This window comes from Scyliorhinus canicula, chromosome 6 (assembly GCF_902713615.1).
Source record: "Scyliorhinus canicula chromosome 6, sScyCan1.1, whole genome shotgun sequence".
Lineage (NCBI taxonomy): Eukaryota > Metazoa > Chordata > Chondrichthyes > Carcharhiniformes > Scyliorhinidae > Scyliorhinus > Scyliorhinus canicula.
Window position 1 is genome coordinate 5355193 of NC_052151.1, and position 16471 is coordinate 5371663.

The window sequence follows — 16471 nt, forward strand, 5'->3', positions numbered from 1 at the left end:
GAGAGAGAGAGATCCCAGTGCATGTCAGCTGACCCCATACTCTCTCTCCATTCACTGCCAGTGGTAAAATCCGAGGTTCAGCAAAGCCAGGCCTCCCATGTGTCACCCTCTTTGCAGGATGACTTCCCATACCTCAGGATTCTCACCCACCCAGCCAAAAGCTACAATTAGCTTATCCACCCTGGTGAAGGAGGATTTGGGGATAAAGATCAGGAGTCTTGTGAATAAAAAAAAGAAGGAACCTTAGCTGTATGTGATTTTTACTAAGTGTGGACAAACAAAAATATTTACATGTCATAATTTACAGTGGTGGTTACAATTTACTGTTTTTCGTTTTCCAGTAGTTTTTTGATTCTGGCTGTTTCCCCAGAACTCCCCCCCCCCCCCCCCCCCCCCCAATCGTTTGCAGTGCCTTCTTCCCTCCTCTGCTCTAGTACCCTGTTCCAATTACGTTGGTCTAATGCGGTGTCTCATTTTTGTTGGGCACGGTTGGGTTCCATCTCTCACTGCAACCCCTCTCCCTTGCTGTGTCATAACTACCCTCTCCTATTTTTTTGGCTGCTTAGCTGTTGGCTACAAACAGGTCTTGGAGCAACTGAGTGAATGACTCCATGTTTTGTGCACACCCTCCTCCGCCTCTCGATGACAAAATTTGTTTTTCTCCATAGGGAGAAATTACAATCGGACAACCAGTCTGCAGTTTTGGGTGGTGGTGATCGCCAGCCGAGCAGAATTCTCCGACAGATTATTAGAGAGGCAAAGGCAAGGGAGTCAGCCCTCCTACCCAAGAGATCTGGCTGTTCTGATACTGCGAAGACTGCAACTCTTGGGCAAAGCTCAACCTTCATCTCCACCACCATTGACATGTCCAAAACCCAACAAGTCTGGGACAAGACCATAACATGTGGGCATGGTTGGCCGTACCTCCTTGACACCGTTCGTATTTGTTCTCCCCCTCCGGGAAGAAAGTGCTCCTTCGGGTTCTGGTTACGTGGGCTCAGTGTACCACTTTTAGCTGCATTAGCTTAGCCTTACGCATGTGGAGGTGGAGTTAACCCCGTGTAGTGCTTCACTCCAGATTCCCCACCCTATTTCAAACCCCAAGTCCTTCTCTCATTTCTCTCTTGTCTTGTCGAGCTGGGTGTTAGCTCCCCTTAATAGTTGCCCATACAGGTCACCGCACTTCCCTTTCCCTAAGTTGTCAGTGTCCAGTAGATCCGCTAGCAGTGATTGTTGTGGGTACATCCTCGTTCTCCTCCACCCCCGTCAGCTGGAATGGTTTGTCATCAGTTTGCTGATGGTGTGGAAGTCCCTAACTGCCAGTGTTCCCCCATCCTGTCTCCACCATCTGAAGGTGGCATTCATTGCCGTTGGCGTGAACCTGTGGTTGCAGATGGGGTCATGTCAGACATTTTGGTTAGTCCGAAGTGCTGTCACAGTTGGTTCCACGACCGGAATGTTGCTGCCACCACTGGGTTTGTTGAATATTTATTAGATGGGGATGAGAATGCCGCCATGGCTAGGGCCCAGAGAGAGGTCCCTCGGCAGGAGCCCTCCCCCATAAGCACCCACCCGGTTTCTGGCTCCTTTATCCACCCAACCGCTCCGCAGTTGCTGCCCATTGGTAATATTGCAGGCTTGGGAGGGCTATTGCCACCCCCCCCCCCCCCCCCCCCCATTGGAACTTATTCACTGCAGGACTCTTTTGGATCCGAGGGCGGCACAGTAGCTAGCATTGTTGCTTCACAGCGGCAGGGACCTGGGTTCAATTCGCGGCTTGGGTCACTGTGCGGAGTCTGCACATTCTCCGTGTCTGCGTGGGTTTCCTCCGGGTGCTCCGGTCTCCCACAAGTCCCAAAAGATGTGCGGGTTAGGCGAATTGGACATTCTGAATTCTCCCTCAGTATACCCGAACAGGCGCTGGAGAATGACGACGAGGGGAACTTCACTGCCAGTGTTAATGTAAGCCTATTTGTGACACTAATAAAGATTATTAAATCTCTGAAGGCAAAAAGGCAGGTTAATTGGGTGGCGAAAAAGGCTTGTGGGACACTGCAGTTCTCAATTGAAGCATAGATTACAAAAGCAGGTTGGAGGAGTTGGTGAGGCCAGAGCTGGAGTACTTTGTGCAATTCTGATCGCCACATGAAAATGAAATGAAAATCGCTTATTGTTACGAGTAGGCTTCAATGAAGTTACTGTGAAAAGCCCCTAGTCGCCACATTCCGGCGCCCGTCCGGGGAGGCTGGTACGGGAATCGAACCGTGCTGCTGGCCTGCTTGGTCTGCTTTAAAAGCCAGCGATTTAGCCCAGTGAGCTAAACCAGCCCCATTATAGGAAGAATGTGATTGCACTGGAGAGGGTGCAGAGGCAAAGCATCAGGATGTTGCCTGGGATGGAACATTAAGTTATGAAGACAGGTTTGATCGGCTTGGGTTGTTTTTGCTGGAGCAGAGAAGATTGAGGGGCGATCTGATCGAGGTGTACAAGATTATGAGGGGCATGGACTGGGTGGATAGGAAGCAGTTGCTCCCTTTAGTTGAAGAGTCAGTCAGCTCAAGGTGAGGGGCAGAAGGTTGGGGGGGCGATGTGAGGAAAACATGTTTTACCCAGAGGGTGGTAGCCGTCTGCAATGCACTGCCTGGGAGGGTGGTAGAGGTGGGTTGCCTCACCAAAAGTACCTGGATGAGCACTTGGACTGTCACACTTTTAATGCTATGGGCCAAGTGCTGGCAAATGGGATAAGTAAGGCTGCTTAAAAAATAAAAAACCCTATTGCTCTCATAGTTGAAAATCTCTAATAAATAGGTTGAGACACAGTATTTAAAAAAAGGGAGAAACTCTAAAAGGAGGTGCAGGAACAGAGGGACTTTGGTGTATATGTACTTTTAAAAAAAATTAAATTTAAAGTACTCAATTCATTTTTTAAAAACCATGCAAGGTGCAATTTAGCATGGCCAATTCACCTACCCCGCACACCTTGGGGTTGTGGGGGTGAGACCCACACAGACACGGGAAGAATATGCAAACTCACACAGATTGTGACCCGGGCCCAGGATCGAACCAGTGTTCCTGGCGCCACGGTCCTGTACGAGAAGCAAATAAAGTTTGGGCTGCTTTACCCAGCCTGTCTTTGGGTGACCTAGAGGGTCAGGAGCTATACTTTGGCTCGCCGTAGGTCGCAGTGGACTTCATGAAGGACAATAACCTGGTAGACAAACAAGAATCTTAAACTGACTGTGGAGAACAGAGTTAGAGGTTATGCGTTGCCCTTTTAAAAACCTTAGTCTTTTAACTCTGTAATTTAAGATGCAATGTTTGAAAACTGTTTGAGTTTTTACATGTATAAATCCTTTTTCTTTGCCCGGTCTTTTTTTATTTGGTCCTGCTTGAAGGTGTTAGAATAGATAAGATTTTGTTAAGGGAGGAGGGGGTGGGCCTGTGAGCTTGCACCTTGGGAGGGATTGTTTGTTTTTTTGTGGAAAATGAAAAGAGGAGGAAGCCAGCAGATGGTAGGAGGCTAGCTGGAAGGACTAGGTCACAGAAGGGGGTGAGCTGAAGATTAACGCCGTTTGGGGGGGGGGGTTGGCTGCTGACGAGAAGGGTACTTTAGGAGGTTGGAGGAGGAGAGTAGATGACGGTAACTGCTGCGGGGCGGGCCTAAAAAAGGTCATGGCTGATTGACAGGGGAGGGAGGTAGGATCCCCCCGACCAGGCTGGTTGTGTGGAATGTTCATGGACTGAATGGGCTGGTCAACCGGTCAAAAGAGCCCGTGTGTTCGCACACTTGAGACAGCTGAAGGCAGACGTGGCCATTAAAGCTTGCAAGTTCCAGGTCAGGAAAAGTATCAGCAATGGCGAAAGAACTGCAGGGGTTTATGGTAGGCCAAGCAGCAAGGAGTATTAATTCTACTCCCATGTGCATAAGGTATATTCCGGAATAGACTTTTTCGTTTTTGACAAAAACTGTTAGCGGGCGTGGAGAACACGGAGCAATCGTGGTGTCGGACCACGCTCCACACCGGATAGACTTACGGGTAAGTAAAGACCCAGCATCCAGAGTGGAGGTTAGATGTAGGGCTGTTAGCGGAGGATGAGATCTGTGAGCAGGTGAGGGAGGTCATTCGAGGGTACATAAAGGGCAATGAAAGGGCAGCACGGTGGCCTAGTGGTTAGCACAACCGCCTCACGGCGCTGAGGTCCCAGGTTCGATCCCGGCTCTGGGTCACTGTCCGTGTGGAGTTTGCACGTTCTCCCCGTGTCTGCGTGGGTTTCGCCCCCACAACCCAAAAATGTGCAGAGTAGGTGGATTGGCCACGCTAAATTGCCCCTTAATTGGAAAAAATAATTGGGTAATCTAAATTTTTTTTTTAAAATTAAAAAATAAAGGGCAATGACGCGGGAGAGACCGCGGCAGGGGTGGTTTGGGAAGCATTGAAGGCAGTTAACAGAGGGGAATTTATTTCGATTCGGGCCCACAGGAGAAGACTGAACGAGCGGAGTTGGACAGGCTGGTAGGTGAAATCTTACAGGTGGACAGGAGATATGCAGAGTCTTCGGATGAGGAGCTCCTTAAGCAAGTAGACCGTGGGAGTTACCTTTTAAAGATGGTGGGGAGGAGCTTTTAGGTATCTGGGGACCCAGGTTCCCAAGGATTGGGGACAGCTCCACAAGTTAAATCTGGGTAAAGCGGTCGATCAGATGAAAAAGGGATTTCCGCAGGCAGGACATGCTGCCGCTGACACTGGCGGGGAGCATGCAGATGGTGAAGATGACAGTCCTCCCGAGACTCTTGTTTTTTTTTCCCAATGTCTCCCAAAGGCCATTTTATTTTAGGAAAATGAATGCGGCGATCGAGTTTTGTGCGGGCGAGTAAATCTCCGGAGGGTGACTAAGGCACTCCTGGAACGGGGCCGCGGCCCTCCAGAGTTTTATTAACTATATGGCGCCAGAGCGAGGCAACTCTCTGCAAGCTTTCCCCAACAGATCCACTTTTAACTTAACTTATACTCGTTATCTTGTGTTGCCCTATTATGTATTCTCATGTATTTTCTTGAATTTTGTTTAATTCCCTTTTCTAATGATCTGTTGAGCTGCTTGCAGAAAAATACTTTTCACTGTACCTCGGTACACGTGACAATAAACAAATCCAATCCAATCCAATATCGATGGTCAGGAAGTAGGTAGTGGCGGAGGGGTCAGTTTGGGAGCGAGTAGAGGCTGCATCCTGCAAGGGTACAGGTTTGGAGGCTTTATTGACGGCGCCCTGCCATTCTCGCCGGCTCGGTACTCCACAGGCCCAGTGGTAGCGGCAACCCTGAGGGTGTGGAAACAATGGAGACAGCGCATGAGGTTGAGTGTGGTCTCCAATCTGTGACAATCACAGTTTTGTTCCGGGGGGCTGGATGGGTGCTTTAGGACGTGGCAGCGGGCAGGGATTGAGAGATTTGGGGATCTCTTCATTCAGGAGGATTTCCCGAGCCTGGAGATATTAGAGAAGGAATAGTTTGAGTTGCCGGTTTCAGTACCTACAGGTACGGGACTTTGGCCGGAGGCAGATTCCAAGCTATCCTCGCCTTCCCCCAAGGGAACTACAGGATAAGGTGATGTCTAAAACTGGGGTTGGGGAGGGGATTTGCGGACGTTATGTCAGAGATCCTGGAAGGGAGGGTGACTCCAAGTCCAGGATTGGCAATATTTGGGGTATCGGAAGATCCGTGGGGGCGGGGGGGGGAGGATTGTTCTGGCCTTCTCCTCCCGGTGGACCCAGAGATGGATTTTGCTGGGATGGAGACTCGGAACCCCTAAAGTCAGGAGCGTGGGTCAGCGACATGGCGGGGTTTCTCAGGCTGGAAAAGATTAAGTTTGCCTCGAGAGGATCAACTCAGGGGTTTGCCCAGTGGTGGCAGCTGTTCATCGACTTGAAGGAAAATTGAACGTCAACAGTAAGCTGGGGGTGGGGTTTTGGATGTGTCGGCCTGTGCGGTTGTTTAAGGAATGTTGAAGTGTTAAACTGTAACCTGTGAAAAATTACAAGTGCTTCAATAAAATATTTTCTAAAAAAAAGATGGCTGGGCATGTTGAGAGAGCAATTAACAAATCATATTAGTATCTTGGGCATTATTAATAGGGTCTTTAGCATAAAGTAATGTTGTTCTTGTTGTAAGCTACTAGTCAGGCCTCACCTGAAGACTCTGTCCAGTTCTGGGTGCCATGCTGGAGGAAGAATGTGAAGGCATTGGAAGTACAGAGGATATTTACAAGAATGACTCCACTGTAGCTATGATGATCGGTTGGGTCTGTTTTCCTTGAGAAAAGACAGAGAAGAGACTTGGAGGTATTCAAGTTCCTGAAGGATATGGACAGGGTAAATAGTGAGAAACTGTTTCCTCCACTCAAGAGAGCATCAGCACTAGGGGGCACAGTTTCAAAATAATTCTCAAAAGAAGAAGTGATATGAGGAAAGCCTTTTTGACCTAGAGGATGGTTAGAGTCTGAGACGAACTTTCTGAGAGGGCGGTGGAGACTTGATAGAGGATTCAGAAGGGAATTAGATGGCTATCTGAAAAGAATGTGCAAGGTTACATGAATAAGGCAGGGGAGTGGGATTAGGCAGTATACTCTCAGAACTGCAAAGATTCTGTGATGTTGGCGACTCAAAAAAGGTGGCACGAGTCAATTGGTGCTGTCTGAATAATCAAGTTATTACAAACACACGGTTTAAGCATCATCTGTTGGTCTGCTCGCAGAAAAATACTTTAAGTACCTTGGTACACGTAACAATAAACAAACTCCAACCCAAATCCAGGCAACGCTAAATATGGAAAAGTCCAAGCACCAAACAAGAAAACAGATCAACTTTCTATGTGACAATTAATGGAGTTTCTGATTCATCTATTTAGAGGAACACAGAATTGTTACAGCACAGGAGGCAGCCAGTTGGCCCATCCCATCTCCCTCAGCTCTCCAAATTTGCATTTCACCAGTGCCGTTCTCCTGATGGTTTATTTTTAATGCCTGAATTGAACGTTCCACCACCACATTCTAACGCGGTGGATTCCAGACCCTAACCACTCACTGTGTGATTGCTTTTGCTTCAGTTACTAATTATCCTAAATCTGTGTCCGACAATCCTCAAGTCCTGTTTCCTGCAGTGATTCTCCAGGTTCACTCAACTTCTCTATCAGCCTCCTCTGGCTGTCAAGACCATCCCCATCTCCAACAAGGCCATCCGCTCCTTGTGCTCTCACACCACCTCCACCTTCTCAATTGCCTGGCCATGAGCCTCCAATTTCTGTACCACTCTCTCAAATCGTAGCTGAGTGGCTCCACCGCTTTAGCCAATTTTTCCAAAGCCTCCTCCCTCTGCTGCTGGAATTTTTCATTCAAAAACTCCCCCAGCTGCTCAGTCAACCACTAGGTGGGCAGCGCTGCCCCCTTGCCCTCCACCATCTTAATCTGTGGCATACCACGAAAACTGTCCTGCGCCAGATTCTCTCTTTTTCGTGGCACTTCTCGTCCCCTAATTCATACACCAATTTCCATCTGCACCTCCTGCTGCCTGGGGAAAGCAGGATAAAAGCATAATCAAAGATCCCCCCCCACCCAGCTTACTCACTCTTCCAACTTCTTCCATTGGGCAGGAGATACAACGGTCTGAGAACACGCACGAACAGACTCAAAAACAGCTTCTTCCCAACTGTTAACAGACTCCTAAACGATCCACCTATCCTTCGTCCCTTCGGAGCGGAGAAACTACAACATCTTCTTCGCAGCCTTCAACACGTCATCAATAAAGATGAACATCTTGCCAAGGTCATCCCCACTACTTGCCTTCAAAATAACCACACAACCTCAAACAAACCATTGCTTGCAGCAAACTACCCAGCCTTCAGAACAGCAACCACGACACCAAACAACCCTGCCATGGCAATCTCTGCAAGACGTGCCAGATCATCGATATGGGTACCACTATTACACACGAGACCACCACCCACCAGGTACGTGGTACAGACTCGTACGACTCGACCAACGTTGTCTACCTTATACGCTGCAGGAAAGGATGTCCTGAAACGTGGTACATTGGTGAGACCATGCAGACACTGCGACAACAGATGAACGGACATCACGCGACAATCGCCAGGCAGGAATGTTCCCTTCCAGTCAGGGAACACTTCGGCAGTCAGGGAACACTTCGGCAGTCAAGGGCATTTAGCCTCTGATCTTTGGGTAAGCCTTCTCCAAGGCGGCCTTCAGACGCACGACAGCACAGAATCGCCGAGCGGAAACTTATAGCCTAGTTCCGCACACATGAGTACGGCCTCAACCGGGACCTTGGATTCATGTCGCATTACATTCACCCCCCCACCATCTGGCCTGGGCTTGCAAAATCCTACCAACTGTCCTGGCTTGAGACAATTCACACCTCTTTAACCCCTCTCTCTGGATCTGTAAAGACTTAATTACCTGCAAATGCTTGCATTCAAAACATTGTCTTGCATCTTTGACTTTGTCTATACACATGTTTCTGGAACCTACCTCTTCATTCACCCGAGGAAGGAGCAGTGCTCCTAAAGCTAGTGATTTGAAACAAACCTTTTGGACTTTAACCTGTTGTTGTAAGACTTCTTACTGTGCTCACCCCAGTCCAACGCCGGCATCTCCACATCATGACCATCTTATGGACTGACCTCATTAACACTACACCCCTGTATGCTTCACCCGATGCTTTGTAGTTACGTTATGTACCTTGTGTTGCCCTATTATGTTATTTCTTCTATTTCCTTTTCTTTTCATGTACTTAATGATCTGTTGAGCTGCTCGCAGACAAATACTTTTCACTGTACCTTGGTACACACAATAGACAAAATCCAATCGGTACAGTATTACTTTCCCTGGGCACTCAAAGCCCCCCCATAGGATGGGGAAGCACCAACAAAATCCACCTTGAACGGGAGTCACCACTCACTCCATGGCCGTCATCGGACCTCCAAGAGGCAGCAATCAATGCCTGTGATGGGACTTACCCCATCACGGGTTGATGGCCATGGTACTTGGATGTAGAAGCTGTTTTTGGTGCGATATAAATGTATCCAATTCACTTATGCCTCTACATAGGGCAGTGTGGTTATCACTGCTGCATCACAGCACCAGGGACCCAGGTTCAATTCAGGCCTTGGGTTACTCACCCAGTGTCTGCGTGGGTTTGCTCCAGGTGCTCTGGTTTTCTCCCACAGTCCAAAACTGCGCCGGTTAGGTGGCGTTATGGGGATAGGGTGGGGCAATGGGCATAGATAGGGAGCTCTTTTAGATGGTCAGTGCAGACTCAATGGGCTGAATGGCTTCCTTCTCCACTGCAGGAATTCAAGAGAACAGAATGAATACCAAACTGCAAGCAAAGATTGTCCCAGTGACAGTAATTTTATTACATCACGTAATAAACAGAAGACAACAGTCAACTAAACCCGGAAGTGTGGGGAAGGAGATGAGGCAAAAGGACAAATTATACATCAAAATGTAACTTGAGCATAATAATTAATGAGGTCAAACAAATTTATGCACCACAACCTGCGGAAATGGCACAAAGCAACCACACTACACAAAGTATTATCTCTAAATGCCAACTGCTCGTTTAGACTAATTACAGCTTAGGTGAAAGTGAAACCCAAAACACAGTTAGAGGTCTCACGTTAATTGTACTTTCCTTCCCACAAACATGTTTGAAAAGCTAGAACAGGGAAGCAGATTCCAGCACACATTAAGGTACCAATTACATTTTACCCGGTTTCACTCCATTCCCCTGACATTCCTCCCCAGTGATTTTAAAAAATGAACTCTTCAATCACAAATAAAGACAAGCACTATGAAGCATCGACTCCTTTCTCCTTTGCAGTCTTTTGAAAACTGTTTAAAATAAATTTATGAAGACATTTTGCAGAAGGTTGATGATCTGAGGAAGCGGGATGGGGAGCTATTGTGGAGGGACGGGCAGAGTGGCGCTCCCTCCCTCACCGTGCGCTGTTATCTGGCAGCCACAGCGATGCCTCAAACCACCCAAAATCAACAATACAAATCCAGGATAACATTCACCTGGGGAGGAAAGGGGGGGGGGGGGGGAGAGAAATGATGGGATCTCTCCGGGGAGGAAGGGGGGATAAATGATGGGATCTCTCCGGGGAGGAAAATGATGGGATCTCTCCGGGGAGGAAAGGGGGGGGGGGGGGGGGGGGGGGTAAATGATGGGATCTCTCCGGGGAGGAGGGGGGGGTGGTAAATGATGGGATCTCTCCGGGATGGGGTAAATGATGGGATCTCTCCGGGGAGGAAGGGGGTAAATGATGGGATCTCTCCGGGGAGGAAGGAGGGGTAAATGATGGGATCTTTCCGGGGAGGGGTAAATGATGGGATCTCTCCGGGGAGGAAGGGGGTAAATGATGGGATCTCTCCGGGGAGGAAGGGGGGGGGGGGGTAAATGATGGGATCTCTCCGGGGAGGAAGGGGGGGTAAATGATGGGATCTCTCCGGGGAGGAAGGGGGGGGTAAATGATGGGATCTCTCCGGGGAGGAAGGGGGGGGGGGTAAATGATGGGATCTCTCCGGGGAGGAAGGGGGGGGTAAATGATGGGATCTCTCCGGGGAGGAAGGGGGGGTAAATGATGGGATCTCTCCGGGGAGGAAGGGGGGGGGGGGGGTAAATGATGGGATCTCTGCGGGGAGGTAAATGATGGGATCTCTCCGGGAAGGAAGGGGGGGTAAATGATGGGATCTCTCCGGGGAGGAAGGGGGTCAATGATGGGATCTCTCCGGGGAGGAAGGGGGTCAATGATGGGATCCCTCCGGGGAGGAAGGGGGTAAATGATGAGATCTCTCCAGGGGGAGGGGGTAAATGATGGGATCTCTCCAGGGGGAGGAAGGAGGGGTAAATGATGGGATCTCGCCAGGGAGGAAAAATGACGGGATCTCTCCGGGGAGGGAGGGGGTAAATGATGGGATCTCTCCGGGGAGGAAGGGTAAATGATGGGATCTCTCCCAGGGGGGGTAAATGATGAGATCTCTCCGGGGAGGGAGGGTAAATGATGGGATCTCTCCGGGGGGGGGGGGGGGATAATAAATGGGATCTCTCCGGGGGGAGGGATAAATGATGGGATCTCTCCAGGGGGAGGAAGGAGGGGTAAATGATGGGATCTCTCCAGAGGGAGGAAGGGGGGGTAAATGATGGGATCTCTCTGGGGGGGGGGGGGGGGGGGGGGGAATAAATGATGGGATCTCTCCCGGGGAGGAAGGGGGGGTAAATGATGGGATCTTTCAAATAGAGGAAATGTAACCAAAACCCGGAACAGTTACCGCTAAACCGGGGGGGGGGGGGGGGGGGGGCAAACATCAACAAGCGGCTGGATGCACAAACCCAGGAGATGGATCCATTATGTGAATTTGCTGTTGAGCGAGTTTATTTCTTTGCATCCGCCGAGTTAGGGGAAAAGTTGACAGGAGGAAGCGCCGCCCCGCCCCGCCCTCTCCAAACGTCAAATTAGACAAGTTCAGAAAAACAATAAACCTTGCTGCCAAACCCACCGAGTTTTCCTCAGAACATGACGGGGAAAGACCTCTTACCTCCGAGTTTGCGGTTTATTCCTTCAGAAAGTGGAGTTATTCCGCTGGCCGGTAAATGGCGGTTTTTTTCAAATTCCCAACGCTCGGCTCGCGCTGGGCTGGGCGCCAAGGCCTCTCATTGGCCACTTTCAACCGGCGCGCCGCCCGCGGATTGGCTGAGCCGCCCGCTCCACCATAACGGTCCTCACAAAATGGCGAGGGCGGCGGCGGCGGGGCGCCGAGAAACAGTCCCCCGGCGGGGCGGGGGGGGTGCCGAGAAACAGTGCCCCCGGCGGACAGCTTCAGAGGGCGGCGGCCGCCGCATTTGGTACTAGAGGGAGAAAAATCAGGTAAAACAATTGTGAAAAGACAACTGACAGCCACTGAGCAGCAGGTCCATCCCATCCCTCCAATCCAAAATACTAATACTCATTATACTGCAGATAAAAACATCGAATCTGTGGAGAAAACCTGGACCCTGCTTCACCCCATGCCGGGGTCCAGCTATTCACATTGTGGACCTTGTGTTGCCCTTTTATGTATTTTATTTTCATGTGTTTAATAATCTGTTTGAGCTGCTCGCAGAAAAATACTTTTCACCTGACAATAAACAAATCCAATCCAGTTAATATTTAGTAAGGAGTCTTACAACAGCAGGTTAAAGTCCAACAGGTTTGTTTCAAACACTACCTCTCGGAGCACTGCTCCTTCCTCAGGTGATCCCGGCCATTTACCTGAGGAAGGAGCTGCGCTCCGAAAGCTCGTGTTTGAAACAAACCTGTTGGACTTTAACCTGGTGTTGTAAGACTCCTTACTGTGCTCACCCCAATCCAACGCCGGCATCTCCACATCACAGTTAATATTTAGGGCAATGACATCTAACGCATAATTGGAAAAGTTTGAAATGTAACAGATTTTAAGCAAATGTCAGATTTGAGGGGGGGGTTGTGTGGTTGAGGGGGGGGGGGTGTGTGGTTGGGGGGGTGTGTGTGGTTGAGGGGGGGTGTGGTTGAGGGGGGGTGTGGTGAGGGTGTGTGGTGAGGAGGGGGGTGTGGTGAGGGGGGGTGTGGTGAGGGGGGGGTGTGGTGAGGGGGGGGAGGGGGGGGCACACCAGAGGTTAAATGTGCCACCCCTCACATGATTGGTAATGGCAAATATGTCCCCCCCCCCCCCCCCCCCCCTCTCCATTTTTTTGTGATGCGGAGATGCCAGGGCGAGCACAATAAGAAGTCTGACAACACAAGGTTAAAGTCCCATAAGGCTTGTTTGGAATCACTAGCTTTTGGAGCACAGCTCCTTCAGGTTAAATTAAATTCAAAAACAATTTTGAGAACATTATTCTTCAAGTGAATGCTTTAGATCCAAGTTTGAGACTCAAACTTGCAAATTAGAATACCAGCATCAAAATAGCTAACTGAATTTTTAAAAAACGAAAAGAATTAAAAAGTAAAGCCACAGTAGAACTTGGGCGATCCAATCCAGCTCAGTGCTAACTTGGTTACAAAATAAAACAAATCACTTATCCATTTATGCAAGTTACTATTAAGCTATTTTGCTGGTAGGGACTCCGAAAGCTAGTGATTCCAAACAAATCTGTTGGGACTTTAACCTGGTGTTGTAAGACTTCCATGTTTCAAAAGGAAGTGTTCCCTTTATCCTGTTTCACTCTTCAATCACCCCTAATACCCAGGCCGGCCCAGGATCGTCCCACGAAAGATGCAACATCTGTTCAGACCCACATCTAATTCATCCAGCTGGGTGATCAACATGTCTTTCTTTCAGTTTAGTATTCACTGTTTCTTCAACGTTGGAGAGAGTAAAGAAAGACTGAAACCATTTTTGCAGAACACCTCCCTCCATTCAGTCTACAAGTGTGACCCTGAATTACATAGCACCTTTCACAACCATCGGATGTCCCAAAGCGTTTGAAAGTCAATTATGTATAATCACTGTTATAATGTCGGAAATTTGACAGACAATTTAAGAATGGCAAGCTCCCACAAACAGCAGTGTGATATCGACCAGATAATCTGCTTTTGCGATGTTGATTGAGGGTAAGTATTGACCAGGATACTGCAGAAGCTTGAAATCTAGAATAAAAAGCAAAGTTATCATTTCAGGTTGATTATCTCTCCCCACACATGCTACAAGACGTACTGAGTCTGTCCTATGATAAAGAAGCTGAGTGAGTAAATTCTCTGAAATTTAAAAAAATGATGGACATTGTCATTGAACATACAAGGTTCTGAAGGGGCTTGATAGAGGTGGTGGTGCAAGATTGTTTCCGATGATCCGGTAATCAAGAACACAGGGCACAGTCTCAGGGTAAGGGTCTGATCACAAAATAATTATCGTATCTGCACTGCTGAGACTTCTAGCGGCGGCTATGGAGCAAATAGACGCTCACAGGGCAGCTCCGGCTTGAAGGCGTGGATTTGAGCTCTTTTTACCCGAAAACGGGAGAAATTTGACGGGAAAGTATAGCTGAAGTTGTGGAGGAGAAGTTCCCTCCCCCCAGGAGTGGCATGTCTGCTGGTTGAGTCCCGGCAGAAGAAGGTTAAAGACCCGGCCAAGGAATTGGAAGTGACCTGTGGCACAGCAACAGTTGGAGAGGTGGTAGAGGGGGAAGGGCTGTGGCTTGCTGGAAAACCCCTGATGGAGCAGCTGATGGTGTTTGTCAGAGAGGAGGTCCACTAACAAAGAAACTAGATGCAGGAAGACCGATCAAGGCCATTGAAGGAGCGGTTGGGGGAAGATAGCTATGGGGGATAGTCGAGGGGGGGGGGGGGGGGGGGGGGGATGCAACGTGGCAGTGTTGGAAGAGAAGCGTGGTCATGGGTGGAGAAGGAGCCCAGTTTAGGGTGAAATTAAAAGGGACAATCAGTAGGGGAGGATGGCGGGCAGTAGATTGGAATGGAGTCGCAAGCCTCCGGTAAGGTTCATAACATGGAATGTGTGGGATCTTTGCGCACTTGAGAAGCTTTTAGGCAGGGGGTGGGTGGTCCTTCTGTAGGAGACGCACTTCTGGGTGAGGGATTGGATTTGTTTATTGTCACATGAACCGAGGTACAGTGAAAAGTATGGTTCAGACACCATTGCGAACATGAAAAGAAAATACATAGGGCAAGCATAAAATACACAATGTAAACACATAGACACGGCATTGGGTGAAGCATACAGGAGTGTAGTACTACTCAGCAGAGAAAATGTGTGAAGACATAAGATCAGTCCATAAGATAGTCGTTTTGGAGTCTGGCAACAGCGGGGAAGAAGCTGTTTTTGAAGAGCATGTTCTCAGACTTTTGTATCTCCTGCCCGGTGGAAAGGTTGGAAGAGTGGATAAGCCGGGTGGGAGGGGGTCTTTGATTATGCTGCCCGCTTTCCCAAGTCAGTGGGAGGTGTAGACAGAGTCAGTGAATGGGAGGTGGGCTTGTGTGATGGACTGGGCTGTGTTCACAACTCTGTAGTTTCTTACGGTCTTGGGCTGAGAAGGTGCCATTCCAGGCTGTGATGCAGCCCGATAGGATGCTTTCTATGGTCCATCTGTAAAAGTTGGTAAGTGCAATGTGGACATGCCGAATTTCCTTTGTTTCTTGAGGAAGTATAGGCGCTGTTGTGCTTTCTTGGTCAAAGCTTCAACGTGGGTGGACCAGGACAGATGTTGGTGATGTGCACTCCTAGGAATTTGAAGCTGTCAACCATCTCCACCTCGGCCCTGTTGATGCAGACGAGTGTGTGCGATACTTTGTGTCCTGAAGTCAATGACCAGCTCTTTAGTTTTGCTGGCATTGAGGGAGAGATTGTTGTTCTACCACTTCACTAGTGCTAGTGGTGTTGGTGAATATATATGTGCCAAATTGTGATGATGTGGGGTTTGTGAGGGAGCTGCTGGGAGTGATTCCAGACTTGGCCACATATCAGTTGATTATGGGAGGGGACGTTAATTGTGTGCTGGAGCCGAGAGTGGCAGGTCGAGCCCCGGGTCAATGGGAAGGCTGTGGATGGCAAAGGAGCTGAGAGGGTTTACGGAAAGGATGGATATGGTAGAGGCCGGGCCGGCCCCATGGTGGCGATTTTTGGGATCTCGGAAGTGCCGGAGCTGATGGAGGGGAGGAGGGCCGATGTCGTGGCCTTCGAATTTCTGGTTCCCCGGCGGAGAATTTTGCTGAAATGGCGGTCGAATACGCCACCGGGGGTGACGACCTGGCTAGGGGACCTGTACGACATCCTCTGACATTATCTGTCTCCCTCCGCTTCCCCCTTATCTGTCCCTCTCTCCCTCCCCCTTATCTGTCCCTCTCTCCCTCCCCCTTATCTGTCCCTCTCTCCCCCCTTTATCTGTCCCTCTCTCCCTCCCCCTTATCTGTCCCTCTCTCCCTCCCCCTTATCTGTCCCTCTCTCCCTCTTCCCACTCATCTGTCCCTCATACACTTCTTATCTGCCCCCCTCTTCCCACTCATCTGTCCCTCCTCTCTCCCCTTTTTTCCCCATCTCTCCCCCAGCCCTCTCTCCCCTCTGTCTCCCCATCCCTGCCCACTCTCCCCATCTGCCCCTTGTCTCCCTATTCCCCCTTTCCCCTCCTTCCTCCCTCCCTATCCCCCTGCCTCACTTCCTGCTCTTTCCTCCCCCCGCCCCCCCTGCCTCTCCATGGGCGCGATTCTCCGCTGCCCACAACGGGTCGGAGAATAGCGGGAGGGCCTTCCCGACATTTTTCCCGACCTCCCGCTATTCTCTCCACCCCCCCCCCCCCCCCCCCACGGCCGTCCCACGACACAAATCGCTGCTCGCCGTTTTTTACGGCGAACAGCGATTCTCCCCAGGCCGATGGGCCGAGTTCCCAGGCCTTTACAGCCGTTTTCACGAACGCAAACACACCTGCACT

General features: G+C 49.7%; 1 protein-coding gene across 1 annotated transcript in view; it reads right to left on the minus strand.

The window, feature by feature from the left end:
• The window catches only part of LOC119966918 (delta(14)-sterol reductase LBR-like), an 81762-nt gene extending 69997 nt beyond the window's left edge, over positions 1-11765 (minus strand). The window contains 1 exon segment of the mRNA XM_038798876.1: positions 11611-11765. The gene's annotated coding sequence lies outside the window, so the exon portion shown is untranslated.
• Positions 11766-16471: the final 4706 nt, after the last annotated feature.